Source organism: Gracilinanus agilis, chromosome 1, assembly GCF_016433145.1.
Source record: "Gracilinanus agilis isolate LMUSP501 chromosome 1, AgileGrace, whole genome shotgun sequence".
In the NCBI taxonomy this organism is placed as follows: domain Eukaryota; kingdom Metazoa; phylum Chordata; class Mammalia; order Didelphimorphia; family Didelphidae; genus Gracilinanus; species Gracilinanus agilis.
Window position 1 is genome coordinate 79,231,114 of NC_058130.1, and position 27,004 is coordinate 79,258,117.

The window sequence follows — 27,004 nt, forward strand, 5'->3', positions numbered from 1 at the left end:
TTTTCCCAATTTGTTGTTTCCCTTCTGATTTTGACTACATTGTTTTTTTTTGTACAAAAGCTTTTTAGCTTGATATAATCAAAACCATTTAATTTACATTTTGTAATTTTCTCTAACTCTTGCTTGGTTTTAAAATCTTTCCTTTCCCAGAGATTTGATAGGTATACTATTTTGTGTTCACTTAAATTATTTATAGTTTCCCTCTTTATATTCAGGTCATTCACCCATTCTGAATTTATCTTGGTATAGGGTGTGAGATGTTGATCTAAACCTAATCTCTCCCATATTGTTTTCCAAATTTCCCAGCAGTTTTTGTCAAATAGTGGATCATGTCCCAAAAGTTGGTCTCTTTGGGTTTATCATACACTGTCTTGCTGACGTCATTAACCCCAAGTCTATTCCACTGATCCTCCCTTCTATCTCTTAGCCAGTACCATATTGTTTTGGTGACTGCTCCTTTATAGTATAGTTTAATATCTGGTACTGCTAGGCCCCCTTCCTTCACATTTTTTTTCATTATTTCCCTTGATATTCTTGATGTTTTGTTATTCCAAATGAATTTTGTTATAGTTTTTCCTAATACAGTAAAGAAGTTTTTTTGGTAATTTGATAGGTATGGCGCTAAATAGGTAAATTAATTTGGGGTAGAATGTTCATTTTTATTATGTTAGCTCGTCCTACCCATGAACAATTAATGGCTTTCCAATTGTTGAGATCCTGTTTTGTCTGGAAAGTGTTTTGTAGTTGTTATCAAATAATAGCTGTGTTTGTTTTGGTAGATAGATTACCAAGTATTTTATATTGTCTAGGATGATTTTAAATGGTGTTTCTCTTTCTACTTCTTGCTGCTCTAGTGTCTTAGAAATGTATAGAAATGCTGATGATTTATGTGCATTTATTTTGTATCCTGCAACTTTGCTAAAGTTGTTGATTATTTCTACAAGCTTCTTAGTTGATTCTCTAGGATTTTTTAAGTAGACCATCATATGATCTGCAAAGAGTGATAACTTAGTCTCCTCATTGCCTATTTTGATACCTTCAATTTCTTTTTCTTCTCTAATTGCTATTGCTAGTGTTTCTAGTACTATGTTGAATAATAGAGGTGATAATGGGCATCCTTGTTTCACTCCTGATCTTATTGGGAAGGCTTCTAATTTATCTCCATTGCATATAATGCTTGTTGATGGTTTTAGGTATATACTGTTTATAATTTTTAGGAAAGGTCCTTCTATTCCTATACTTTTCAATGCTTTCAATAGGAATGGATGTTGTATTTTGTCAAAGGCTTTTTCAGCATCTATTGAGATAATCACGTGATTTTTGTTTGTTAGACTGTTGATATGGTCAATTATGTGGATGGTTTTCCTAATATTGAACCATCCTTGCATTCCTGGTATAAATCCCACCTGATCATGGTGGATGATCTTCTTAATTACTTGCTGGAGTCTCTTTGCTAATATTCTATTTAAGATTTTTGCATCTATGTTCATTAGGGAGACTGGTCTATAGTTTTCTTTCTCTGTTTTGGTCTACCTGACTTTGGGATCAGTACCATATTTGTGTCATAAAAGGAATTTGGTAGGACTCCTTCTTTGCTTATCATATCAAATAATTTGTATAGTATTGGGATTAGTTGCTCTTTGAATGTCTGATAGAATTCACTTGTGAATCCATCAGGTCCTGGTGATTTTTTCTTAGGGAGTTCTTTGATGGCTTGTTCAATTTCTATTTCTGATATGGGATTATTTAGGTATTCTATTTCTTCTGCTGTTAATCTAGGCAATTTATATTTTTGTAAATATTCATCCATATCTCCTAAATTGTTATATTTGTTGCCATATAATTGGGCGAAATAGTTCTTAATGTTTGCCTTAATTTCCCCTTCATTAGAGGTAAGGTCTCCCTTTTCATCTTTAATACTGTCAATTTGGTTTTCTTCTTTCCTTTTTCTTATTAGATTGACCAGTACTTTGTCTATTTTACCTGTTTTTTCAAAATACCAGCTTCTAGTCTTATTTGTTAATTCAATAGTTCTTTTACTTTCGATTTTATTAATTTCTCCCTTAATTTTTAGTATTTCTAATTTAGTTTTCATCTGGGGATTCTTAATTTGCTTGCTTTCTGATTTTTTGAGTTGCATACCCAATTCATTAATCTCTGCTCTCCTTAATTTGTTAATATATGCACTCAAGGATATAAATTTCCCCCTGAGTAGTGCCTTGGCTGCATCCCACAGAGTTTGGTAGGATGTCTCATCATTGTCATTCTCTTCTATGAAATTGTTGATTGTTTCTATGATTTCTTCTTTGACAAATTGGTTTTGGAGAATCATATTGTTTAATTTTCAATTGGTTTTTGATTTGCCTATTGAGGTGCCCTTACTAATTATTATTTTTATAGCATTATGATCTGAGAAGGTTACATTTATTATATCTGCTCTTTTGCATTTGTTTGCAATGATTCTATGCCCTATTACATGGTCAATCTTTGTAAATGTACCATGTGCAGCTGAAAAGAAGGTGTATTCCTTTTTGTCCCTATTTATTTTTCTCCACATATCAATTAAATCTAATTTTTCTAGGACTTCATTCATCTCTCTTACCTCTTTCTTATTTATTTTTTGGTTTGATTTATCTAGATCTGAAAGAGGAATATTTAGATCTCCCACTATTATGGTTTTACTATCTATTTCCTTCTTGTGCTCTGCCAGTTTCTCCTTTATGAATTTGGATGCTATACCACTTGGTGCATATATATTGAGCAGTGTTATTTCCTCATTGTTTATACTGCCTTTAATCAGGATGTAATGACCTTCCCTGTCTTTTTAATCGTATCTATTTTTACTTTGGCTTTGTCAGAGATCATAATAGCCACTCCTGCCTTCTTTTTCTCATTTGATGCCCAAAAGATTTTGCTCAAGCCCATAACCTTAAACTTGTGTATGTCTACCAGCCTCATATGTTTCTTGTAGACAATATATGGTGGGATTTTGGTTTCTGATCCACTCTGCTATTTGCTTCTGTTTTATGAGAGAGTTCATCCCATTCCGATTCAGTGTTACAATTATCAGTTGTGCATTCACTGACATTTTCGTATCTTCTGTCATTCATCTGCCCCTCTGCAGGAGGCTCTTTCAGTGGTCTTGGGAGCTGCTTCCACAGCAGAGCTCCTGTCTGCAAGGGGTCCTCACTGGATGTTCTAGCCTGGGCTGAAGATCTTTATTCAACAGCGCAGATGCTTGGGGAAAGTCCCTGCTTTAGTGATCTTCCTTCATGCCCCAGGTAGCTCCTTCACCAGCACAAGATGCTTGGAAAGTCCATGGGTCTCCCCCAGCCACTTGGGGTCCCAAGTATGGCAGCTCACAGGTACAAGCCCTGGGGCTGCTAATGATTTACTGGTTGCCCCAATCCTGTTTTCACTCTTGTGCATTGGCCTTGGCGCTGTGTGTGGTGTGGGGGGGGGGAGGGAGGAGCTTCTTCCTCTCCCGTTTTAGTGAGAGCTGTTTCACCCCTTTATGGCGTGGAAATGCCCCGATTCTGCATACCTTCAATGATGTGCCCTGTTGTGGGGTTCCTTTGTTTGTCTGGGTTCGTTTTTGTGTTCCCTTGAGGAGTCGTGTATGCTTTGGTTAGGAGAGATCAAGCAGCTGCTCCTTACTCTCCCACCATCTTAACCGGATGTCCATATATTTTCTTGATGAGATCTTTGTTTCATTTCCTGCAAGTTCCATTTCTTGTAGATCATCATTGAGAAAAATCCCGTTACAAACTTTAAGTGCTATGTAAATGTGAGATTTTGTAGTATGCCGCTCTTGGCTTACAGCTACCATATGGCTCTCTATTGCCCTCTGGGACAACCACCATCTTGATTCTTTAGAGATCACAGTGTTCAATGATTAACAATCACATCTAAGAATGTCAAGGGAATATGAATGTTAGAAAACTGAATTTCAGATTCAGAAAGCAGTTTAAAATCATTATTAAAAAATAATGATAACTGAAATTTACATGACACTTTAGGGTTTTTCAGCAGTCTCTAGATGATTTTTAGCCTATTCAGATAACTGTTATTCACTGTAAAATATATTACAGTGGGGCCATATCTATGCTGTTTTTTTATAAAAAAAAAAAGCTTTTACACTGTCATAGGCACCTATGTGCTTAATACTATTTGTTAATGATAATGATAATGTTTAACTCTTTTATCCTTCCTTGAGATAGTCTCTCTTTATCTTTTATATACTTGTTAGTCAATCAAGAAGTATTTATTAGGCATTTACTATGTACCAGGTACTGACATCTGGGGATAATTATGAGTAAATAAATGTGTATATGTGTATATGTTTTGAGAGAGAGACAGAGAAACAGAGAGAGAGAGAGAGAGAGAGAGAGAGAGAGAGAGAGAGAGAGACAGAGAGAGAGACAGAGAGAGACAGAGACAGAGAGAGACAGAGACGGAGACGGAGACGAAGACGGAGACAGAGACAGAGAGAGGGAGAAACAGAGAGAGAGACAGAGAGAGAGTGCCAATCCTAGAGTCCTAGAGTCAGGAGAATCTGATTTAAATTTGACCTCAGACACTATCAGTGTAGCCCTAGGCAACTCACTTAAACCTATTTGTCTCTGTTTTCATGCATATAAAATGATCTGGAGAAAGAAATAGCAAATGACTCCAGTATATTTGCTAAGGAAACCCCAAATAGTGTTATGAAGAGGCAGACATAACTGGAAAAAAAAAAGCCAAACTATATACATACACAACAGAATTAAATTAGAGCTAATCCTTAAAGAAAGAGAAAAATGAAGTAGAGGTGAGGGAGCAGAGCATTACATGCCTGACCAATAGTGAGCTTAAAGGAGAGGAAGAATCTATTGTGTATGTGTGAGAAACATGAAGTTGGTCAATGTCTCAGGGTTTTGGGGTATGTAGAGGGGGATGAGGTATGAGATGATTGGACAGAAAGGAAGGTTATGAAATATTTCAAATGCCAAACACAGGACTTTATATTTGATCTTAGAGGTAATAGGTAGCTGCTTCTGCTCATTTTGTAGGGGACATAATGATTAGAATTCTCTTTTAGAAAAATCACATTGATAGCTAAGTGAAAGATGTCTTGGAATGAGGAAGGACTTGAAGGAGAGATACCAGGCTAAAGGCTATTTTAAAAATCCAGTTGAGAAGAGATAATGAAGGCTTTAACTGGGAATGTATTTTTATGAGTGGGGAAGAAATATAATGTATGTCATATAGAGTATATGTGACATAAACAAAGAGGCATAGATGAATATATGTCTAAGTACATGTACATATATATATATATGCAGACAATGTTTGGCATGTTATAAGGCAGAAACAATTAAATTTGGCAAGAGATTGATTGGATATGTGGAGTGAGTGAGAGTAAAGTGAAGTCCATAAACATTTATCTTGTTCCAATTGTACTATGCTACAATGTCACCCATCTTATTTACCATCTTACAACTGGGAATATGAACACATTAAAAAGGAAGACAATTCTTTCCCTGAAGGAAGTTACATTCTAATGGGAGAAGATAATTGGATAAGAGGATGTTCAAAGGGCTTGTAGGAGGGATAAGGGGCTTATGATCTTCCAGGGGGAGATCACAGGAGTTGAATGAGTATCTTGGGTAGAAAATCAAGCAAATGCAACAAAGGAAAAACCTCATCCTTAATCCTCAGTTGCAAGCCTCTGGTCCTTTCTTGTATTCTGAAGCAGTGTTGTTATATTGTGTGGGCAGCCTCTTTCACCTAGCAGTGAATCTTAAATGTTAGCCAGAAATAAAAAGCAAAACAAATAAAAAAAAACAAGAAATTAAAACCTGTGATCAGTCTACACTCATTTTTAGAAACTTGAAATGAGATTCCTGCTGAAGAGTACCTGAAAATGCCTATAATTTTCTGTCTGCTAAAATTCAGTAGATTTACAAGGTCAATTGCCCATCTGTGCATGAGAAGCATTGCAATTATTTTTCTGCTTCTGAAATATTGTAGGTTTTTAAGGTTCATACACTTCTTGATAAGCTGTTATTTTCCTCATTTAAAACAGAGCAAAAGTAGCACATCTGGAACTGGAGATTTAATTACAGTGTAAGTCCCAAAGGGAAATATATTTCACTTTATGTATTTTTTTAAATTAAGAATAACATTTCCGTTAAATTTTTAGTAGTTTGAATTTTCATGAAATTTTATTTCCTTGGACAAAGTATATTGCCTGTAGTTGCATTGCTTTTCTTCTTTATCCCTCTTCCTTTTCTTGGACTGAATTTTATTAATATAGGGAACTTACTCTTCTGAGAAAATTTCTTCTATCAATGGCCTTTGGCAAATTCTCTCCCCACTTAATCATGCTGCCTATTAGTAGCAAATTTATTTTTTTAATATCTGGGCAAGGAATTAAAATTTAATCTAACCAAAACTATTTTGTTCAAAATTACTTATTTAGCTCTTTTCCTACAACATAAATTTTTATTCTGTGAAAAACAGCTGTCACCTGAATAGATATCATTTGTTTCTAGTATAGCTTTAAGTTTTAAACTTATAGTTTTAAAATTTACAGTACAGTTACCCAAATGGTTTCTCTACTTTACATTTTGTCAACATAGTTCAATGTTCATTGTACAAAATGTCTTTTGCTAAGACAAACTTGTTTTCAGTGTTGAGAGACCACAGAGAATAAAACTCTAGATCTGTGACTGTGGTCTTTCAGAAAATATAATATAAGGAAAGAGTCACAAATAGGAAATCTAGAGCTCTAGGTTCTAGTAAAAATAAATGAAATATTTTAATATATGATATATATATATATAAAATAAAAATTTAATCCTTAACAATGTGACATTGTTGTGCATTATTTAACATATTCTTTACTTGCAAATTCCATACTCCCCGGATACAATAGAGACACAATGTTCATTATAGATATGGGAAACCGATTGGGAAAGAGCAAAATCTATAAAATGTACATTGAGAATAGATGAGTCATCAGCTATTGGGTCTCCTCTTTATGAAAGAAGGGTGATTATAAAGTCAAGGGGCTTGCAAGCCCTCACATTTGTTATTTATTCTGACCTTTTGCCTCTGTTTGGCAGGGTGGATTACTCATTTAAAAAAATTTTTTTAAGTACAATGAAAACATTATAAAAGATAAGATGCCTGAACTGAGCTTTGAAGAAAGAGTAAGGATTATGACATTCCTAGAGGAGAGGGAAAAGGAAAAAAAGGAAGGAAGGGAGGGAGGATGTATTAAACCACTACTATGTACCAGGCATAGTGTTTAGTGAGTTATAATTATCTCTTACAACAACAATAGGAAGAAAATGCTATTATTATCTCTATTTTATGTCTGATGAAACTGAGATAGAAAAAAGTTAAGTAACTTATCCAAGGTCTCACAGTTAGTAAATTTCTGAGGTCAAATTTGAACTTGAATCTGCTTGACTCCAGATCCAAGTGCTCTGTCCACAGTACCATGACTGTGTTAATCAATGAGAATACAGAGAAAAACAAAGCAAAACACAGTATCCATGGGTTGAAGGAGTTTGCATTGTATTATACAAGGGTTATAACAGTTATGTTTGTAATAACAGGGATGTTTGGGAAGCTAATGAACTAGCCTGAACTAGGAGCCTGCAAGACTCACTTCTCTCTCACAAACAGGCTTGAGTGAGTAGGGAGGGAGTAAGGTACTCCTGGCGTTTGAGAGCAGTTGGTTTTCAGTTGAATATGGAGGCAGGTCAGTGTGTTTTCAAGCTAGGCTCAGCAAAGGCAAATCTCTAATGATGTTCGCTTTCTCAACTTATATTCCTCCCAGGTCTGATTGAGGGACAAAGGAGAAGCTTGATCTCTTGATGTTAAGGACTGAGAAGGATCTGACTTCATAAGCTGGCAACTGACAGGGACCAAGCTTAATGGCAGTAGTGAGTATACCTCAAATAATACCCAGGAACAGCTATTAAAAGATGGAATTTATATTGATAAAAGAAGGAAGGGATAGGCAAGGAGGGGGTAACTAGGATTTGGATAAGATCTGGGAAGCTCTGAACTGTCAGATAGGAACTGCCCCTCCCCTCCAGGAGGGAGTGGCAGACTTAATATCGAACTGGCCCTCTAAGCTTATAATAATCACTTCTAATATCTAAATAACCAAATAACTATTATATTGATGCTGGAAAGGTCTAATCCTACTAGAAAGGCAAACTCCTGAGTAGAAACCACAATGGCTTTTGCCACTATGGCCTCCCAGGCAAAACCCAAACCAGGAACAGGGAGCAGAGAGACCTCCTCACCTCAACCCTAGGAATCAACTGTTCAACTCCTTTCCAACTGTCCTCTCACCCAGAGTTCTCTCTCATCCTGGAATTCTGGGTGAGGCTTGACCCTGTATCTTGCAGGAATTCCACCCTGCCATTTTCCATATTACATAACACAGTTCAGATGTTTATAGAAATGTGGGAATGAAGAAGTTCCTTTTGTGAAATTTTGAAATATTGTTCTCACCCACTAACCATATGAGAGTCAATGTGACTTAAACAGCACAATTTGTGGGTCCATAAACCCATGTTTCCTCTGTGTACCTGGAACAATGGGGATCTCTTCATCATCCCTGGACCGGGCTATCCAGGTATGTTTGTAGAAAAGAGAAACTAAGGGTTTCTCTTAGTTCCTGATCTGGAAAAAATAGTCTGAGCCAATTTGATTGTGAAGGAACTTTGCTTCTGATGAATATGTGGTTCCCGAATATTCCAAGTTGGTGCCTGTCTGAAAAAGTAGATCCAGAATGTATCCTTTTTGTTATTTAATGTATATGAATGACAGCTAGGAAAGAAATAAAAACACTTTGAGGTATGATTTCTCATCTGACAAACTCTAGTTGGCTTGCCTTCAGGGTATGGTATCTGACTTGTCAATCAGATTTTCCTTTAATCATAGCTAAATTCAGATGTAATTGAGATTTTTCTTTACATGAATAATATTGAATTTTGGGTTACTACTGGGAAAATATAATTGAGCCCTCAATATTCAGAAGTAAAAATCTCTTATAACAAGAGAAAGAATAAGTTTTATGCAAATACACAACCCCAAATAATTTATTTACAAGTTGATGCAGTTATTCTGTAAGAATGAAAAAGGTTCATCCCCATAGTCATGCTCAAAGCTTACAGAATTTGGCCCTATGGGAAACACTAGAGGTTGAGAGATATTATAGAAGAACAATTGTAACAGGCAACTTTTTGGATTTGCTCATTTCCTCAGGTAATAAGCATATTTTCCTTATCTGAATAGGGTATATATAGAATATATTTCATTAATGTTTTAGGAGAAAGTAACTCTCCCTCACCTCTTTATTTCAGTCAACTTACTACAAGTATGCTTTATTAATGACATTACCAATTGGGCATTATCCTTCATGTAATGGAACTTATTCCATTCTTTTGCCAAAATACTGATAATTTCACAAAATTTTATGAGATATATTATAAATTTTAATAAGCAAATTTTTCTACCAATGTATCATACATAATTTAATATAATGCATATATCAAATGGTTGAATATTATTCAGAAAAGCCCAAAGATTTCAATCTCCCAATCACTGAAGAAATTTTTGAAAACCTTGACATTCCCTTCCACTAACCTATCTCCCCCCTCTCAGCTCCAGTAAAGTAAATAGGGAAAAATTGGCTATATGAAAATGAATCTGAGGATTTTATTTGGCTCAATATCAATCAGTTGCATTGTTGAAGCATCCATGGTGAGAGAAACACTGCTCTAGTTCCAGGTATAGAAAGAAAAATGAAACAGTTTTTTATCTTGGAAACTTACATTCCATTAGGACAGCCAACAGATATATGTGAGTATATACAGAATAAATCCAAAATGAATGCAACGGCAGAGCATTAATTGGTGGATTAGGAAAAGTTCCATATAGAAAGTGGAATTTTAGCTGTCTTCAAAGATGTCAGAAATTCTATCTCCTGGAGATTATATGGGAAGGAATTCTTGGCATGAGGAGTACAGAGACATGGAAATGAGATAAGACATCATATGTAAGACATAACAAGAGGAACAGATTGTTTTGACTATAGAGTTGGAGAATTAGAGTCTGGCTGAAAATGTACATTGGGTATAGTTTTTAAAGAGCTTTAAAAGCCAAATCTAAGAAACTGATATATTATCCTAGAAGTCACTAGACATTTTTAACAAGAAAGTAAGACGGACTAGTGATTAAGAAAAAAATAATTTTGGCAACTTTGAGGAGGAATGATTGCAGTAGAGAAATACTTGGCTAATTAAGAGGGCATTATAGTATTCCAGATGAGAGATGATAGGGACCCAAACTAAGTTACTGCCTACAATAATACCTAGGAAAAAGGGGGATGGATGTGAGAGATGTTATAGAGATATAACATGTAAAATATATGGCTCTGGATTTGCTTATATAAAATGAGGGAGAGTGGAAAATGAAATTTTGAATTTAGGAGATCAGAAGAATTCTTGGTTTGGGAAAAAAGAGCTCTGTTTTGGTCATGTGGTATTGGAGACATATTTTATATACATAGCAGTTTGTCTTGTTCAGTAGTGTCTAGTGAATGTAGGATTAAAGCTCAGAGGAGACATCTGGAATGGCTAGATGAAGCTAGGAGCCTTTTGAGTATAGATGATTATTAAACAATAGTTGCTACTGAAGTTAACAAATGTAACAGAGAGAAGTTCCCAAAAGAGTCTTGGGTTAGATCTAGACCTAGTAGCGGTATTACAACATTAAAAGATATGCAGTGATTTATAGCCCTTTGGATATAGTTCTAAAGTGACCTCCAAAATAGTTGGATCTGTTCACAACTCCATCAAAAATGCTTTAGTGTCCCAATTTTGCCACATCCCCTCCAACATTTAGCATTTCCCTTTACTATCATGTTGGCCAATTTGATAGGTGGTATCTCAGCATTGCTTTAGTTTGCATTTCTCTAATTTTTTTTTCATATTGTTATTGATAACTTTGATTTCTTGGGAATGTCTTATATTCTTATACATTTGGCTTAGTTCTCTATATATTTGAGAAATGAGGACTTTATCAGAGAAAGTTGTTATAAATTTTTCAAGTTTTATTGTTTCTCTTCTAATTTTTACTTTGATTTGTTTGTACAAATTTTTTTTAAATTTAAAATAGTCAAAATTGTTCACTTTGCATCTTGTAATGTTCTTTATCTCTTGGTTGGTCATAAATTCTTCCCTTCTTTATAGATCTGACAGGCAATCTATTCTATGTTCCCTATTTTGATCTTATCTTTGTATAGGCTATGAGATATTGATCTATGCCTATTTTCTGCCACACTATTTTCCAATTTTCTCTGCAGTTTTTGATCAAATAGTGATTCGTATGTATATTCATTTCCCCAAAGCTGGGATTGTTGGTTTTATCAAACACTATGTTGCTAAGATCATTTCCCCTTAATCTATTCCACTGATCTGCCATTTTATTTCTTAGCCAGTCCCAGATTATTTTGATGAATACTGCTTTATATTACAGTTTAAGAACTGGTACTGCTAGGCCACCATCTTTCATATTTTTAATTAATTCCCTTGACATTCTCAACCTTTTTTTTTTTACAGATCAATTTTGTTATTATTTTTTCTAGTTCTATAAAATAATCTTTTGGTAATTTGAATGGTATGACACTGAATAAGTAAATCCATTTTGATAGAATTATCATTTTTATTGTATTAGCTCAGTGCACCCATGAGCAACTAGTGCTTTTCTAATTGTTTAGATACAACTTTATTTGTGTGGAAAGTATTTTGTAATTGTGTTCATATAATTCCTGTATTTGTCTTGGCAAATAGATTCTCAAGATTTTATATTGCTAGTTATTTTAAATGGAATTTCTATTTCTAGTTCTTATTGATGGTTGTTGGAAACATACAGAAATGATGATCATTTATGTTGATTTATTTTGTATCCTCCAACTTTGCTAATGTTATTAACTACTTTTTTAGTTGACTCTCTATGATTTTCTAAGTTTACCATCAGGCCATCTCCAAAGTGATAGTTTAGTTTCCTTCTTGCCTACTTTAACTACTTCATTTTTCTTTTATTGCTAAAGCTAGCATTTTTAGTGCAATATTAAATAATAGGTAATAAAGGGCATCCTTGCTTCATCCCTGATCCTAATGGGTAAGTCTTCTAACATCCTTATTGCAGATGATACTTGCTGATGGTTTTAGATAGGTACACCTTATAATTTTAAGGAAAGACCATTTAATCCTATGATTTCTAATTTTTTTAACAGGAATGGATATTGTATTTTGTTGATGGTACTTAACACATCTACTGAGATAATCATGTGATGTCTCTTAGTTTGGTTATTGATATGGTAAATTATGCTGATAATTTTTGTAATATTAAACTAGCCTTGCATTCCTGGTATAAATACCAACTGGTCATATTGAAAGATTCTCATGCTATTTTGCTGTTCTCTCTTTGCTAGTATTTCATTTAAGATTTTTGCACCTATGGTCCATTAAGGAAATTGGTTTATAATTTTCTTTTTTCTATTTTTGCTTTTCCTTGTTTAGATATCTGCACCATTTTTGTGTCAGAAAAAAATGGCAGTTCCTTTTCTGCCAGTTTTCCCAAATAGTTTAAATAGTATTGGGATTAATTATTCTTTAAATGTTTGATAGGCTTCACCTTTGAATTCATTTGTCCCTGGGGATTTTTTCCATAGGAAGTTCTTTGACGGTTTGTTCAATTTCTTTTTTTCTGGGGTAGGATTATTTAAGTATTCTATTTTCTGTTTCATTAATCTGATCAATTTATATTTTTGTAAATATTCATCCATTTCACCTAGATTACTGGGTTTATTGTCAGATAACTGGGCAAAATATCTCCTACTTTTTGCTTTAATTTCTTCTTCATTGAAGGTGAATCACCGTTTTCAATTTTAAGACTGATAATTTTCTTTTCCTAATCAAACAGAACAATGTTCTATTTTTGCTTGTTTTTTTTTCTTAAAATTAGTCTAATCTATTAATTCAATAGTTCTGTTACTTTCAGTTTTATTAATGTCTCTTTTGATTTTTAGGATTTCCAATTTAATCTTTAATGGGAAATTTTAAATTTATTCTTTTTCTAGTATTTTTTAGTTGCATATATCCAATTCTTTGAACTTCTTTTTCTCTATTTTATTGATGTAAACATTTAGAGGCTTGCTTTACACCGCCCATTGCACTGTGGACTGCCCCACGGAGCTTGGGGCCTCACCACAGTTTTGGGCAGGGGCTCTGGGCCTCCCCTTAGGGTTGAAATGGCCAAAAGCTGCAGACTGTCTTGAGCTGGGGTTTGGATCCTCACTACAGACTTGTACTACAACCTGGAACTTCAAGAGGTGGGAATGGGGTGCTCTGTGGTTTGCTTAGGCAGAGTTTCAGAATCTCAAAATCTTGTGCCTAGGTTCAGAATATGGAGCATTCGGTGGATGGTGAATGGTTTGTATTTCTTGGTCCATGACTTTGTTCCTAGCTTCCCTCTCACCTTAGTGAAATGGATTCTCTCTACCTATCTTTCAAGTTGTTTTTGGTAGGAGATTTATTTCACTCCATCCCCTTGTTAGTTCTGGCACTCCAGTATTTCTTTTGGAGCACTATTTTGATGTTGGTTTGAGAGGATTCTCAGAATGGATCCAGCTTCTGTGTCACTACACTGTCATCTAGACTTCATCTCTCTGCTTCCTTCCACTTTATTTTTAAGCCAGGACCAGATTTTAATATGCATTATTAACATTTTCTCCATTATTTTATTAAGTCTAGTCAGTCAACAAATAAATAAAACCTTAATTAAAACAATTTCTGAGATCTAAATGATCACATTGACCATTCAACAATTGTCTTGTTAGTATGTCTTGTTAGTATTGATCCCAGTACACCCCTGGTTAACACACTTTCCACTAACTGGTCATTAGCCTTATTAAGATAAACAGGGTCATAGTAGATTGAATCTAGAAAGGTGTTTTTTTTTCATTTTTCATTTTTTATTTAATCAATTTAGAGTATTATTCTATGGTTACATGATTCATGTTCTTTCCCTCCCCTTCTCCCTCCCCCCTCCCGGAGCCAATGAGCAATTCCACTGGGTTTTACATGTGTCATTGTTCAAAACCTATCTCCACATCACTAATATTTGTAGTAGAGTGATCATTTAAAGTCAACATCCGGAATCATATCTCCATTGAACCATGTGATCAATCATATGTTTTTCTTCTGCATTTCTACTCCCACAAAACTTTCTCTTGATATGGATAGCATTCTTTCTCATAAGTCCCTCAGAATTCTCCTGGGTCACTGCATTGCTACTAGTACAGAAGTCCATTATATTCAATTTTACCAGAGTGTATCAGTCTCTATGTACAATGTTCTCCTGGTTCTGCTCATTTCTTTCTGCATTAATTCCTGGAAGTCATTCCAGTTCACATGAAATTCTTCCAGTACATTATTCCTATAATATTTGTCATCAGAAATTTTAAGCACTTTTAGAGTAAAGAAGAATTTTTCTTCACTCTGTAGCTCCTAAGGCAGAGATAAGACAAACATGTAAAAGTTCCAATAAGGTAAGTATTTCTTAAATTTATCAATATGTATTTTATTAAGCAAATGTATCATGTTAGGCAATAAGGATAAATCCAAAGAATAACTTTCTAATAATAGACATTCTCTAATAATGCAATAGGTAACCTCCCAAATAGGAAGGTAGACTTATTGACTCTGAGACAGACAGTATAGTCACACATCCAGGGTGGTAGAGGGCAGTAACCTGAATTTTGTGGGTAGGGAAAGATTATCTAAATGAATCGCAAGAGTATCTAGTTCTAGGATCATGGATTTCATTTTCAGAAAAAAGTGTAAAGAAAATTTACTATTTTTTATTTCTATGGAAAATTTGGTATTTCCTTTCTGTCTATTATTATTTTCATACTAGCACCACCCATTCATTTGGTATGCTCTGGTTCTAGCTTTATAATGTGCTTAGGGTTTTAATTCTGTTCTTTTTTCTCTAGAAAGTTGAATTATTTCTAATGTTCCAAAACTCTATCATTTATGACTCTTTTCCTTGCTCACACTTCCTTTATGAATTCAGTTGGCAAGTCATGCCAGTTCTACCTCTGCAACATATCTTGCATCCATTCCCCCATTTTCATTTTCCACAGTTGGCATTTATGACCAGCTGACTGAACTTTTGCAGTGGTCCACTTCCTTTCAGTCTCTTTCCTCTCCAATCTATAATTTACACTACTGCCATATATCCAGAAATATACATATAGCTCTAAAGTTCACAATATTCCAAAATCTTCCCATTATCTAGCAAATAAAAATAAACTCTCTCTGACTCCAATATAATATTATTGTTCAGTCTTCTTTTGCTACTGATTATTCAGTCATTCTCTCTCATCGTGGTGTTAATTAGGCAACAAGCACCCCAAGGCAAGGACATTCTTCACATCTCTAACAAAATTCCAATATAGTTTCAATGGGAAGTACTACTCTTTCCACAAAGAAACATCTTAAAATACAGAAAAAAAATATTATCTGTTAACCTTGATAAGTTGCTGAGGAAGTCATCATCATAATCCTCTCAGATTTTTGTACCTATGTTCATTAAGGAGATTGCTTTGTAGTTTTCTTTCTGTTTTTGGTATTCCTGGCTTAGGTATCAGCACTATATTTGTGTAATACAAAGAATTTGTATCTTCAGTGCCCAGTATTGGCCTTAGCACACAGTAAACATTTAAATTTTGTTTAATTGATAAACTGTTCTCATTCAAGATACTGTTTTCTTTCAGGTTATATTTTTCACATATCCAATTCTATCTGATTTTTTTCCCTCTCACTTCAAATTCCCTTTCAGTATTTTTACTCTGAGTAATTCAATCTGAAATAGATCATCACAACACACAAAACAGGGAAGATGGAAATGAGTTGTGCCCTCAGCTAGAACTGTAGCACATGGCTGTCCTAGCACTGGAATCAGGCCTGTGTGCTGAGTGTCATATGAATCAGATTCAGGGGCAGTAGTGGTGGTGGTGATGGTAGTACTGCTGGTGATAGGGAAGACAGAGATACTTTTTTTCAATCATTTCCCTACTTGGCTATTATGAGAGTGACTATAAAACCTCAGAATGTATAGAAGGTGGAAGGGATAGATGAGGGAATAAGGCATATACTAGTTTCATTTCTCAGAGAAAAGATTATGGATCAGGCTGGTATTCCAGATACGGAAAATGGTAGCTAGAGTGTAGAGATAGGGAATATAGAAAAAAATTAGGAGATCATAATAATAGGAATTTAAGAAAAGTAAAAAGTATAGAAAAATAAGAGGGAAGAGCAATATTTTCTTGCCAGATTTTCTTTCCTTCTATTCTCAATTACTATAGGCTCAAGTTCTGTCTTTCCAGATATCCACCACCTTGCAAGAAGTCTTTTTACCCAGGAAACATGCCTGCCTTGTGAGCTTTTCCACTCATTGATGAATCTTGGCTCAGAACATCAGTGAAAAAAACCCATGCTTTCCATGTTCATTTTGCTTCTGCCTGCACTTCCTTGCCAAGAGCCTTATATTTGTAGTTCCTATGTTTTGTACAGTGACTGGTACATAGTAAGGGTTCAATAAATTTTTTATTTCCCTCCTCACTTCTTCCTTTCCTTCCTTCCTCCCTTCCTCTCTTTCTTTCTTCCTGTTTCTTTCTTTCTCTCTCTCTTTTAATGTCTTTCTTTCTTTCTTCCTTCCTTTCTCTTTCATTCTCTTTCTCTCATTTTTCATTCTTTCTTTTTCCATCTCTTTCTTTCTTCTTTCCTCTCTCTCTTTCCTTCTCTCATTCATTCACTCATTCTTTTTTCTCTTTCTTTTTCTGTCTTTCTGTCTTTCTCTTCTTTCTTTCTTCCTTCCTTCCTTTCTTTCTCTTTCTCTCTCCCATTCTTTCTTTTTTCTCTTCCTTTTTGTCTCTTCCTTTCTTCCTTTCATTCATTCTTTCTGTTCTTGGGCAAAGACCAAAAATTTTTTAGAAAGTTCTGAAAATATGCTTGTAGCAAAAAGAAGGAGCCAAGGATAGCATAGATAAAACACTGGCTATTGAGAAAGACCATTTAGGATTAGAAATAAAAAGACATATATATTATGTCTGTGTATATGTATGTGTGCATATGTGTAATATATAAAACATATATTGTGTTATATATATATATATACTAATATTTTGTGGTCTTGGATTAATTTTCTTACCCTCAGTGAGCTTTAGTATAGTTACCAAAAATTGTGATACTAACAGTCATGTTCTTGCAAGATTCTGGTGAAGATCAAAATAGATAACACAGAGAGAAAAATATCAGAAAGATAATAAATGGATAGAGAGAAATAGCTGATCAATTGATATATGTTTATATGTACATATATAGGTACATGATAGACTAATGGAATAGAGTTGGAGACATGGAAGCACTATGTAATTATTAAATATATAAATATATGATATTATTATTATCATTTTTATTATAGTTGGCACTTAGTATAGAAAGAAAATATTTGCCCCTGAATAGATTACTGGCTTAGAATATTGGATAATAATAATAGTGTATCCATTGAAATTAACATTTTTTTTTTAATTTTAAACCCTTAACTTCTGGGTATTGACTTATAGGTGGAAGATTGGTAAGGGTAGGCAATGGGGGTCAAGTGACTTGCCCAGGGTCACACAGCTGGGAAGTGTCTGAGGCCGGATTTGAACCTAGGACCCTCCTGTCTCTAGGCCTGGCTCTCAATCCACTGAGCTACCCAGCTGCCCGCTGAAATTAATATTTTATAAAATCAATAGCTTGATTAATTTATTCTTGCTTTTATTCAAATATGCTACTAATGATAATATGAATGAAAAAATGGAGAAAAATATTGACAAATATTTGAAAAAAATGACTGTTCATGAGACGAATATGTCTTATACATGTTCACCATCTATTAGAATAGAACACTAGTATTCACAGAATGTTAAATGTATTAGGAGAGAGGTGACTAGGTGGCTCAGTGGATAGGAAGACAGACCTAGAGACCAAAGTTCTTGGGTTCAAATCTAGCCTCACTCACTTCCTAGCTGTATGACCCTGGACAAATCATTTAACCCCAAATGCTTAGTTCTTACTGCTCTTCTGCTTTGGATCCAATACTTAGAACTGATTCTAAGATAGAAAGTAAGGGTTTTTTTGTTTTGTTTTGTTTTGTTTTAAGAATTCTAAGGTGACATTTCCAGAACACTGAATACATTTTCTTTGGAGGATTTGTAATAATGCATAAATTTTAATTATATACGCTGAGATGTTTGAGGGACTCTATGTATTCATACAATGATAGGCTCAGTTAATTATTTTTTTTAAACCCTTACCTTCCATCTTGGAGTCAATACAGTGTATTGGCTCCAAGGTAGAAGAGTGGTAAGGGCTTGGCAATGGGGATTAAGTGACTTGCCCAGGGTCACAGAGGTAGGAAGTATCTGAGGCCAAATTTGAACTTAAATTTAGAGATGAATCCCATCTCTAGGCCTGGCTTTCAATCCACTGAGCCATCCAGCTGTCCCCAGTTAATTATTTTTTTAAAAAGTCCTTTTCTTTTTAGTTCAAGCCAGTGTGCAGAGGTAGATGAAAGCTGAGACAAATGGACAAGAAATTCCAGATCTCCATCTACTTCATCACACATACCCAGATATTATACCGCTTCTCATTGTCCAAATCCCCACCAGGCATAGTTATTGATCTTTACTCTTCTATTCTCTAGAGAAGTGAATGAAATCATGAATAAGAGTACGGCCAATTGTTAGATTTGTTAAAAGCTTTACAAAGATGAATAGTGCTCTCCAAGAGGTCCTACAAAAGAAGAAATACAGGAGGTCAGTCCATTATCCCAATAGGTGGAGAAAAAACTCTAGAAGTGGAAGTAGGTAAAGGAAGTAAGAAATAGCTAGTCTTATGTCATGAGGACATATGCAACCATATGAAGGATCCCCCAAAGGAAGACATCTTCAAATTGAAACAAAAAAAATACACTGAGGTAAAAACTGATTCATTAAATTAACTGATTATGTATAATGGATCCCAAAGCAAATATTATACCTTCCAAAAGGTTATTGTTTCAGTTAAATTGGTATGGAATTGATTTTGCTTGTGCTTTTTTGCTTCTGCTTGTTTATTTTTCCAATGGAAGTCTTTTGGCGGCTTTTCAAATGGAAAGGCACAAACTGAGACCCGTTTCGGTGCTCATTTGCAGCCAATTTGGTCTGGGTCTCTCAAAGGTGCAGGAGGTTATCCATGACTGTAGAAACTGTTTTCAGTAGAGTAATGGCTCTACTAATGAGATTCCACCCAATTTGACTGAAGAAAATAACTTTTTAAAGCATGCACTGTTTGCTCTCATGAATTTCAATAACAGCAAAGCTGCAGGAACACCTTTAAAAAAAAAGAAACTAGGTTAGTGCTCATTAGGAAGGGAAAAATGGCACTGGGAAAACCTCTATAGTTTAAGAGAAGTATGTAGCCTACTTTAGAACGCAATGCATACCACTTTGTAGTGTATAATTTTTACTACTAGTTATTAGTCTTTTCACATATAAATCAGTTATTTCTCCAGAAGAGTATTTCCTGCCACTGTATTGCCTTCATGGTATTCACTTTGGATGCTAGCTTTTTCAGTTGCCAAGATCCAAGCACAACCATTATACGGAGGAACTGTTATGTAAGCCCATCTAATAATGCCTCCTGTTAGACATCCAGGCAAAAGCTCCTTCGCTGCTTCTTCCTTGGTCAATTGGAATTGAATTCTGTAAGCAGCAAGTAAAATAGGTCCCAACAAAATCCAGAAGTCCAAAATTCTTCTTGAAATTGGCTTCCTCAAATTGTTAAACTAAAGGAAAAAGATTTTGCAATTTTCTTTGAATTGCCTTTCCATAAGTAAATGAACGGACATAAAGGCTGTGGACTTTCAGCCTTTCTCCAAAGCCCATCCATTCAATGCAGACAATTGCTGATGGGCTCATATCAGCTAAACTTAAATCACTTCATCTTTTGGAAGAAATTCTGTGACCTTCCTTAGTTATGATATGAAAAGGGGGAAAATACATTCAGCTTCTATTAGCAGAATTTTTTTTCTCTCATCCAAAAGATCCAGAGGCAGCTGAAGATTTACATTTGATCATTAATTACTTTACCAAATAGCTCAACAAGTGATTTTCAGTTGCCTCGGGTGCTTTTCAGAGCCTTCTGTATCTTCTGCCATTACTAACCAAATATCTTTTTTTAACATACCTGACTTCATTCAAGACATCTAAAGCTTTTTCTTTTGTGTGATGTTTCAAAGAAAGAACATATTTCCTCCTTTGGCTTAGTTAATTAAGTAAAGTCATTATATTTGAGCAACTTTAAAAAATATTTTGACTTCTTGGAAGAACATTGGCATTTAAGCTGATTGCCAAAATTATAATGATTTGTGTTGGCCATTAAGTTGGTTAATAGATTTAGATCTGGAAAATGACTATGAAGCTCATTTAGTACAAGTACCCTCATTTTATACTTGAGAAAAGTGAGGCCAAAGACTAAATGACATATTCATGATTCCATCAGTAGTAAGTAGCAGAAGAAGTCCGCTGACTCCAATTCTAGCATTCTTTTTAGTAAGCCACACTGTCTAATGAAACCTGTATAGGTCATAACCCATCTACAAAGTTATATTCTTTAATGATTTGAGGCTTCTTCCTGAAATAAAAGATCAACTTTTAAACAAAATACTTTACTCATGACAATTGCTAGTGATGGAATACAACAAACTTGAAAAAATTAATTTCAAAATCACCAAAAGGGCAATGGAAATATTTATGGTGGTTAACAAACAGGTTGGAATATATTGCACAGGAGATGTGGTGTGCAGACTGTCATCAAAGAGATATAAAACTAAGGGGAAAAGACTGGAGTATTGAGATTCCAGCTAAATTGCAATACTATAGTTAGGGGGATTTTAGCTAAATCTAAATTCCTGGAGGAACTCTGATTGGTAATGGAGATATTGTTAAAATCATTATCTAAGATAATATGGATGCCACCTTGACTGACAGGGATGGCAGATGAGAGATTTGGGATGTTCCCAGATGCCCTGAGCCAAGGGCAAAAGTCGGTTGGTTCCACCCTATAAATACCCCCTAGGAACTACAGTTGGGATTTCAGAACTCAGAGCTGAGACTTGAGCAAACATCTCTTGGAGCAAGAACTGGGAGAGAGGGAGGTGAAGGGTGATAGAAGAAGAGGGTAGGCCGTAACTTGTGCTTACTGAGAGAGAGCTAGTGAATCATCAATATTATTGGTAGTAGAGCTGAGAGAATTAACAGATCATCAATCAACATCTACATAAATAGCCTTCCCTATTCTCTGACTTGGCTGTGGGCAGGGCAGGTCAGAGTTAGTGAGAGGGTAAAGACCTCAAGCCTCTACCAGCCTAGCATTCTCCAGTCCTGATCAAAAATTAGCTTAGTTGCCAAACAATAGTAACAGGGTTTCCAATTCCCAAACTTATTACCTCGTTATCCTTTCCCCATTAATAGTTAATATAGTGATTTAACAACAAGTACCTTCCTGAGTGGTTATTCTATCATAGCCCTTAGGAAAGGAGAATCAATATGAAGTCAGATACCAATGTTTCCAAAGCCAATCAGTAGCCTATTAACAATTAATCCAACCCCATGTTGGGCCTAGTGAGGTTAACCATCTACCTAATCTTTCAGGGGTCCTATCCTGGGCAACTGTTAGAAGGAAGCTGTTGTGAGGAGGATTACTTAGTTGTTATTTAGGAGACCTAGCAGGAAGAAGGGCTTTAGAATTCCAAATGGAATGGGGAAGCAGGAAGTGTGGCTCTCTCTGGGACGGACTCCATTGTGGTTGGGACAAGTTGTAACTGATCCTTCAGAGGAAGTGGAGAATGTACCCTGAATCCCTGGGATCCTGAAGGAAGACTGTAATCTACTTGTGGAAGATTTTTGTAGAGACTATTAATCCCAACCTGAGTTGCAGATTAACTTGGGCTGGGTTAGCTCCCAGAATTCACCCACCTGAAAGAGTGCAGCTAGTGGTCTTGGAGGAGCTGCAACATCGCTGGAGTGTGTCAGGACTCTGCTGTGAGGATTCCCACTTCAGTCCTGTTATTCTCTGGGCCCTGACTTGCTTTAGGTTTAGTTCAGTGTAGATAAGTCCCTCCCCTGTCCCTGTGGTTTGCCCATAGTCTAGTAGAGTAGAAACCCCTATTCCTATCCTTTACCATAGTTCCCTTCATTAAATTTGTTACAAACTCTTGTCATTTGCTTGCTAATTTCCATAGGCTCCTTGTTTAGATGGCGCAGGGTGGCAGGGCTAACTGTCACTTCTGTCAACAGACATTTTCCCTGGCAGTTAAACCCAGTCTCCCTAACTTGTTAAGTCCCGACCTATTGTCCATTCCTGTCTCCTACACACCCTTCTGGACCCACATATAATATTTAAGTTATCTTCCCTGGTTTTCCCCATAAGAAAGCAACTGACAGGTTTAACCAACCAAGCCTGTCAGAGAGAGAAGAGGGATAGATCAAATCAATAGCTATTGTGAGAGGAGTGGGTGTTCCTCCTTCACCAATTATAGCTAGCTTAAGCCTTGGGCACCTGATCCCTCCTTCATCCATACTATCCCTAAGATCTACATACAGCCATCCTCTCATATCTAGAAGGAAGATAGTAGTAGGGATAGTAGTAGTAAGAGGAGGAGATACAAAGAAATAAAGAAGATCTTATATATCTCATACTCTTTTCTACAATATGTACCATATGGAACAAAAACAAAAATGAAACAGCAGTATTAAAAACTAAGAAAAATATTATTATTATTATTAAATTCCTTTTATAAAGGATGTAAAGAGTATTAAAGAAGAGATTGCTCCAAGAGTCAAGCCTTCCTAATATGGCATGGTGTAAAGAAATGGGCCTTTATTTCCTGGGCCTTAGCTAATCATGTAACTTGGTTTGGGGGTGCTCTCTAAGAATGGCCTAAAGGTGATATAATCAGGGCAGAGGCATTCAAGGGTCTAAGATCTGACGTTTGGAAAGAAGACTGCATGAAGAAATCTACAAATCAGCAGAAACGAATACAGGAAAGCTCCACAAAATAGAAGCTTCAAACTAAAACAGAATGTGTAGTTAGGTACCACTCTGTTGTCTAGCTTCCAGCCTTGTGTTAGAATTGAAATCTGTGGCCCAGCATTTGCCTGATAGAAGCGGAGAAGAGTGTCAAAATAATTTCTCTGAAAAATGTAATACAGTTAACAGAATGCTTGATACAAGACAAAGATAAATATTAGAATCAAGCCAAAAGAAAAAAATCGATTTTCTAAAAATAAAAATAGATTACTATAAAAAACAACTGTCCTAGAAAATGAGATGAGAGAGAATTTTATAATAATCAGATTCCCCTAAAGTCATAACCAAAGAAACATAAAATATCCACATATGTTTATACATGCACACATACATACATAATTTTATGTAGTCATAATGAAAGTTTCCCGTTAATATTAGATAGAGAACAAAGTAAAAATAGAAAGACTCTATAAGTTGCCTCATGAAAAAATCCCAAACTAAACATAGAAGAAATATCATAGCCAGAATCTAGTTTTCAGCTTAAAGGGAGAGATGATTAACACATATAGCATTTTAAAATTTACAAAACATTTTACAAATTTTACTCTATTCTCACAAAAACTGAAAGGTAATGGCACAATTATCACTATTATGAAAATGAAGAAACTAAGGCGAATAGAGGTTAAGTTACTTGTCTGGAGTCACCAGCTCACATGTCTGAGATCCGATTTCAAGAAAGGTCATCTTGACTCTAGGCCTACTACTCTACCAATTGTGTCAGCCAATGAGCTGCTTTGTCAAATATTGTTTTTAACCAAGAAGAGATAAAGTGTAAAGGAACCCCACAAGATTTCACAATAATTATTATATAAGAGAAGAAGAATTGGAAATTAAAAAGCAAAAGGTGAAAGAAAAAAGCTTACAGTCAAGACTAAGGTCCTGTAAAAATTGTAAAACTGAAAAATAATTTTAATGGGAGTATTTCTATGAAGAAACCTATAGCAAGCTAGGTAAAATTTATAAAATATGCAAAAATGGTTGAAATCTAGGTATGAAATTCTACTAGATAATTATAAGGAGCTAAATTATAATTCAGAACAAATATTCTTTTGCACATCAATACAATTTTTACAATTGTTTCCTAGCATATTGTCCCTTCCACTCTTCCTTCCTTCCCAAGACAATAGGTAATATGATATAGCTTGAACATGTTATCATACAATTCATATTCCCATGTTTATCATATTGTAAAAGAAGACACATATTGTTTACACTAGAAAAAATCAATAAGGGAATAAGGTGAAGAATGATATGCTTCAATCTGTATTTAGACTCTGACAGTTCCTTCTATGGCAGTACTAATATTCTAATGAAACGAAAAATTGCTTCACTTTTAGTATTCTGTCTTTGATTCAAATAGGAAACAAAGAAGCCCAAGAGCAAGGTCTAAGATGGTTTTGTCCATTTTTTTTTAATTTAAGAGAGTAAAGCCAAGGAAAAGAAAAACATATATACCAGAATATAAATATGAAAGAAAACAATATTGTCATAACTCGTCATAACTGAAGAATATGTATAAATATTATATTGGGTTTCAAGCAAATTTCATCTATGGGAGGTAAATTATAAGACAAATTAAAAAAGAGGGTAAAAAAGGCTAAGACCCAGAAATATAGGTCAAGGTTTGTTATAAAGAGTGGTATGAATAAGATGGGCCTAATGAAGCTGGCCCAACATCTTTAGATGATAATGGATCTAAAATGAGTGAGGAGAGGGATGCTTGAATGGCCTCCAAGGTCAGCTGGTAACCACCAGGGCTTTTAAATGCTCAGCTCAGCCAAGCACTTGACCCTACAAACAGTGCCCACGCCCAAGTGATTAGATGAGAAGCTGTATATTGACCCACACAGATCCTCTGGTTATTAGGCTTGGGGTTGGATTAATGGATAATGGTTTGTAATGAGGATAATAATTTATATTGTTTGGATAATGCTGATGACTGAGATTTCAATAAAATCCCTTTTCCCCTTTGGATGTAATTATCCACTTGTTCTTGGAATATCAGTCTTCACTTAAAAGAGTTCAAGTATTTAATGCTATAAACTCAAAAGGGTAAAGGTCCAGAATAAGGAAAGTGGTGTCGGGGATGGCTAGCTAAATCTATGGAAGCTAGAATAGGCTAATTAATCAGTAATAAGTTGGCAGCTGGCTAGAGACGGTCCTCTCCCTCCAGACCCTGGTCAGGCCTGGCCTTGGCACAGACCAGGTGAAGAAAGTCATTGTGATATTCGTCTTGATAGTAGATGTTGATATTTATCTCTCAGCCTTGTTCAGTAATAGGTGAATTGATATTTTGAGGTAATCAGGTACAGATGCTGGATATGCAGGTCCATAGGCCTATCCACCCTCACCACCTGAGACCCTTCTCAAAAATGAGACCCTGAAGGGCTCAGCTCCTGCATTTTTATAGCAGTGGTAGCAACTGTCTTTTGCCCCTATCTCATGCCATCGGGGTAAATTCTAAATTCTATAACTGACGGTCTGCCACTCAAGTTGGTCTTCATCTTCTTCTCAGAGGTTGCCTATTACAGGTTGTTGGAAAAGTGGAACAACAAAATGAAGAATTGGATCTTTCTACTTATACATTATTGCCATTGATCCCATTCCTCTTCATGTATAAAAAGAGACATTGAGGGATGTAAGGGTGAAAAAGGGGTTTTATGGGTTCGATATATTAAAGATCATCGCCAGAGGATTGAACTATTATCAATCCTCAATTAAGAATAATCTCAAATCAAAATTGACTTTTATGGAAATTTATTTACATGAGAGAGAGAGAGGAAGTACAGAGATAAGAATCTATCCCACTGATTAGTCCAGGTAGATCTTAACCCTCAGCTGAGGGTTAAAGGGCCTGAGTAAATAATAATCAAATTGATATATGAATAGGAAGTTCTCAAATGAATGTATCTAAGTTATTCATAGCCAAATGAAAATGTTTTAAATATGATTAAGAAAGGAAGGGTGAATTAAAAATGTTATAGTAACACTTTATATTAGATTGGCAAAGATTGGTGAAAGAAAAAAAATCAAAATTCTTGAATACAATATGATAGGACAGAAACTTTAATGAGTAGTTAATGAAGCTGTTCATTGATTTTGCCAATCTGAAAAAAAATTGAAAATATAGATCTCCAAAGTCATTAAAATACATATATCCTTTGGCTCAATGACTTAGCTGACATGCACAGAGGTCTCAAATGTAAGCTTATGGTTTTTCAAGATTAAATCAATAGGGTAGATAATGAAGACTGCAAATCCTTCCCCCAAATATAAACAAATATTCATAAAGGTAACAGAAGAACAGATGCACCATTACAGTTTATTATCTATGGCAGTGGTACCCAAACTTTTTTGGCCTACTGCCCCCTTTCCAGAAAAAATATTACTTAGCCCCCTGGAAATTAATTTTTTAAAAAAAATTTTAATAGCTATTAATAGGAAAGATAAATGCACCTGTGGCCATCACCGAGCCCCTGGATTGCTGCAGCACCCACCAGGGGGCGGTAGCGTCCACTTTGGGAATCACTGATCTATGGGGACCCAGGTAAGTCAGTAACCACAAGAACCCAAAGAATAATTCTATCAAGTCCAAAGATCCCAGTCTTTCTACATAATGTTCTTAGTGTAATTTTATGGAGGATTCATCAAAAAGGAGATTTAATACACTTAGTCTATGACATCTTGGAATTACCTAGAAATTTTAAATTATTAACACTATATATCCTAATCAGTCCTGAAAGACCTAA